The 4,949-nt window shown below is 37.2% G+C and overlaps 1 long non-coding RNA gene across 1 annotated transcript; it reads left to right on the top strand.

Moving 5' to 3' along the window:
- The first annotated feature begins 594 nt into the window (after window positions 1-594).
- LOC149831196 (uncharacterized) lies at window positions 595-3,073 on the top strand. The gene is made up of 2 exons (XR_016432997.1): window positions 595-697; window positions 2,717-3,073. It is a non-coding gene; the product is annotated as an uncharacterized LOC149831196 (long non-coding RNA).
- The last annotated feature ends 1,876 nt before the right edge of the window (window positions 3,074-4,949 follow it).

Below are 4,949 nucleotides of genomic sequence, written 5' to 3'. Positions count from 1 at the left end.
ATCACCACCAAAGGGTAGGGTTTATGGAGTAAGTCTAAGTTTTGGAGATAACCCGACTCATGGATCTAGGGATGTAAACAGTTCGTATTCGATCGGCTGTGGCCAATTACCATATTAAACTAAACAGATGATTAAATGACGGATGGTGAAATGGCCATACCAGATCCATTTTTTTACATGTAAATGGCTTTGGATATTGATCAAATTCGGATACGCCAGATTTGGTAGCAAAAAAATCAAAACCAAAGATATTGTTTTGGCTTACCGAATTCAACTAAACGGAATGGATAAAATCCAATTCATTGACATCCCTACATTGTTTTATTAAATCGGATTTGGGTCGCATCCAACTGGCTATATTCGGGTTCACCTGAGCTATTCTTAAGCTCATACCCCTCCTCCTCGCTATACCGAAATGACGAAAACCCTTGAATGGAAAGCTACAATTGACAAAAAGGTGCCTTACAATTACAAGTAATGCCACATGATTCTATAGAAGAACCCTAGAGGTAAATTTTTAGAAAGAGGATACCCCCAAGGGTAATCTAAGGAACTTTAAGGTTAGGATTCTCTTCCGTCCCTCCCTATAGAAGAGCGTTCTTTGGCTTTCCTTGCTTTCTGTGTGGTTCGTAGGAGAAGAAGAGGTCTGAAGCGCTCGCCATCGAACGTCGTAGAGAGGGAGAAGATGAGAGCGAAGGTTAGTTTTCTTGCTTAATCGGTAACCTCTGTTATCTGCATCCTGTAGATCTCCTGGTTGTTAGGTTGAGGATTCTTGTTGGGAAATCATATAACTCTTATTTGATTGTTGTTTACTTTTGATCGTGGAAGTAGGTAAGATCTGTCGTCTGTTAAGTTTGTATTTTGCTTGCGTGAGGGTTTTTAGACAGAGTTTTTGCGCGCCTTATTTGTTTTTGAAACTCTTTTTTTTTTATCTTTTTGCTTTTTGTTTTAAATCTGGCTGGGAACGTGGAATCTATTGGTTTATTGGGGATTTATTCTGGCTTTATTTGGACTGAGAAACTGGTAAATATCATATGTGTTGAATTCTTAAAATGCGATTTTTTGGGATTTTTTTTGTTTTTTGGAAAGGCAATCATCCATTCGTTAGCATTTTCCATATTTCGCCTACCCCTTGTCGAGCAAGGATGTAAAAATTCTTTTTTTTTGGGTGTACTTATCATGATATCAAGTTTTTTGAATAGTTTTTCAATGCCTGTGTTGATAAATTGAGCAGAGAAAATAGTAACTTTTGTGCATCGAGTATGAGTTGAACCTGTGGTGCGTTTAACATTTTAGAGCGTAGAAACTGTATACCTTCAAGTTTTCGAACATTGTCTGTTTGCTTAAATTTAGTTATGATGATGCTATGCACACAATACCTTAGTTGTGATATTTCTGTTAAACAAATAGTTTGGCCTGTAATATACTGCAAGCCTTTAATATGATTGAATAGGATTCTTGGACCACTAAGAATTGTACAATCTTAAGTTTTTAACTGTGGGATCTTGCGTTTAACTATTGAAAAAGTTGTGATTTGATTTATGATATGCCTCTTCTTTCAGCTTCAAGAGAATGATCGTGGATCTATTTCTTGGTAGCTTTGTTCTGGAGGCAGATACTAAAACTGGAGAATGGGACTTGTTTTATCCTAGAGTATTTTTTCTTTTGGATGGTTCCAAATCTCACATATGTTTTCTTATTCATTTATCTTCAGTCCGTAGGTAAGATCATCCGGTGCATTTACATGCTCAAGGGCCCTTGTATGCATGCGTTTTGCATGTGTTTGGAAATGTTACTATTAATGTGCATGGATTCTGCTTGACTCCTTTGATGTTATTGTAATGTCTAAAATTTTCTCGGCAACTTCATGTTTGAAATCTGTCATGATTATTAGTTAGTTTTTCTTTTCTTTGATATGGAAGTACTTGAGGAAATAGATAAAATTATAGTTGAAGTTTAAAAGATTATACACAGGTGATAAGTAATGCCAGACAACCTGTTGTGTGTCTCCCGGGTTATTCCTTCCAATTCTTATTGTTCATGTACAATAGAGTTTTCTGGATTACTTGGATTAATTTAATGTTTTATTTACCCTACATGTGAGTCTCTCTTTTCATGTGTTTTACTCTACTGCAGGCTTCAAACAAAACATTATTTGGAGGTTTTTGCGTCTTTCATTGTATCTGTGTCTGGGATAGTTCATGGATTTTTTTTATTGGTCTATTTGTTTGTTTATCAATATGTGCATGTATTCAAGCTGGCCAATAGAAAATAGGTTGACTTTGGGAATATCAAGGTGTTTATGCAGCGACTGTGAATTTGCCATGGTATTCTTCAAAAGCCTATATATATATATATATATATATATATATATATATATATATATCTTGAAAGGTTTCTAAAATCGAAAGGGTTATTTTGTTGCTCATGAGGGTTATCTTTTTTTTTTCTTTTCCTATTTCTGCATGATATTAGTTTTACATCTTTCATCTCTCAGTATGTACGGCAGTAGGAGGTACTAACCTTATGAGTCGGTATTATTTCTTCCTTCAATGTTTTTTGAGATTTTTTGTTGCCTGTACTTTTTGTGGGAATATCTAGAACCTGATCGAGTTTCATCTTGTGGGAAAAGCAAATTGTCTAAAGTTTTCTGCAAGCCTCTTTGTGACTCCGAATTTATAGTGACTTCAAGATACTCCCTCCTTTGTTGCTGCAGTGGAAGAAGAAGCGCATGAGGCGTTTGAAGAGAAAGCGCCGAAAGATGAGGCAGAGATCAAAGTAGGCCCTAGCGATGGCCTTTTAACAGCGGGGTGACAACAGTTTAACACCATTGCTTGCTGTCTTAATTGCTGGTAGCAGGGATTCTGGTATGGATTCCTTTCAACCTGTACTTGGGGAGGGCCAGCCTTGGAGGGACAACTAGACACTCTTGCCCTGTTTTCTTCCTTTTTTTGGCAATTAGTCTTAGGGCAAACTTCTTAATTGGAAGGCTTTTTCTTTCAGTCCTGCAGTTTGTTGAGTGAATGATTGGAATTAAGTACTCTAATGCAGCTTTATTTAATGAGTTTTGTTTAATCATCTTTGTTTGAGATATCTTGATATGCGTTCGTGTTCTTACAAAAGTTTACTCATGTTGGTGTGTTGGTGATCGTTGCAATTGTGAGTGATTTCGAGTACTGCTGTTTAAATCTGACTGCTGTGGGTGGGACCCTTGTTTTTCCCCGGTCCATTTGATATCTGATTCAGTTAATGATTGAGTTGGCATGTGTCTCATAATTGGGAAATCAATGGGCTATGTTCATTGCGGTCAAGTTAGTTGAAGGGATGTTGTGAGTTTGACCTGTGTCAAGCTGGGTGTACTCTTTGGGGTTAAGGGGGACCTGGGGTTTTTATACCAATGACCTTGGTACGATTGAGGTGGTTTTCTTGCTAGATTAGGAAGCAAAAGTGGAAAATGATACGGGAAAGGGATGCATCCTCAAATGTATAGGAAGCAGGAAGCGAAAAATAAAAAAAGTAATATAAGAATTGAATGAGAATTGAAATGAAACACAAATAAAAACTAAAATAAAAATGATTATTCTTAAATTTCATGATTTTTTAGTGTAAACATTAAATGACTGCCAATTCAGAGAAAACACATGAAAGTGAGTGAGAAGCGTGAGAGGAAGCACAAAATATATGAAAAGTAGAGCGAGAGAACATATAAGAAGAATAAATTAAGCATGTGGAAAGCTTAGGAGAAGCGTGGGAGAATCGAAATTCTCATCAAGTTTTGGAAGCAATGAGTATCGAGCTTCCCACCTATCTAAGAAGTTTCTGTGGTTTTCCCTGATTATCCAAGAAAATGTTAGTTCAAACTGATGCATTGGTTGTTGTCCATCTCAGAGAAATGTTGAAAAGTATATGAATTGGATGATAGCAGATGGGTGTGGTTGGATTGAATCTTATGAGATGTGCAGTCCGTCTGATCAGGATTTTGGTGAATCTTATGAAATGTGCAGTCCGTCTGATCAAGATTTCAGTGATGCTCACATATCTCTCTCTCTGGTTGGGTTAGCAATAGCATGGGAGCATGCACTTGTGGATTTGCCATTTTGTCCCAAGGTCTGTAATTAGAAACATTTTTGTATTTGCAATTGGTTATATTTTAACAGTCCTAGCTTTCCAAACATGACTATCAATACTGGGCAATGGGCAACCATGTTTACTTTGAGCTTATGAATGAACAAGCTGCTTGTAAGTTTGTAACTCTGCTCGGTTCAACCTGCTAATTGGGTCATTCAGACTTCCAAAAGGAAGCTCTTGTTCAACTTGTTACGAGTTCATTATGTTAAATGATCAAGGATGAAAGTGGGCTGATTGTTTCGAGTATGTTTGGATAAACTCAGATAGGCTTGCAAAGATAACATGTGTCACATGGGCATGTACAGGATATGGACTTGGAACACAAGTATATGTTTTTCATGATAAGCTAAACAAGAGGAGGCAGTTTTTTTAGATATTTTTATAAAAATAGTTTTGGTTGTTTTAATCGTTGACATGAGGTTCAAAACCCATGGGTTTGTCTTTTGCTGTAAGGTTGATGCTAGATCTACTCCCTCATAGGTAAAGAGGACTTTAAAGGTTTTATTAACCAAAAGCCTGCCAATGCACTGCCGGTGATGGGAGTTTTTTCTCTTAACAAAAAAAAGTTATTAAAAAATATAATTTTTTTTTTTTCGAAAGGCAAGCTGGGGTTAGGCAGACCCCTACGAGTTATACAACTATACCATTGGGTTTTGAACCTGCAACGTCCCAACACAAGGTGACGCACTAGCTGCTCCTACCCGACAACGGAGCCCCTGTTGGTTGTTGGATAAGTAACATTCCAAGCGTTGTCTTCTAGACATAGAACCACTAGTACCACTGAAGCTTTGGGTGGGCACTCTCGGCCTTAGTGTTAAGTG

This window comes from Nuphar pumila, chromosome 7 (genome assembly GCF_984573655.1).
Source record: "Nuphar pumila chromosome 7, dmNupPumi1.hap1.1, whole genome shotgun sequence".
NCBI classification, from domain to species: Eukaryota; Viridiplantae; Streptophyta; class Magnoliopsida; order Nymphaeales; family Nymphaeaceae; genus Nuphar; species Nuphar pumila.
The sequence above is the reverse complement of the archived record's forward strand: the minus strand, read 5'-3'. Positions and strand labels throughout refer to the sequence as shown.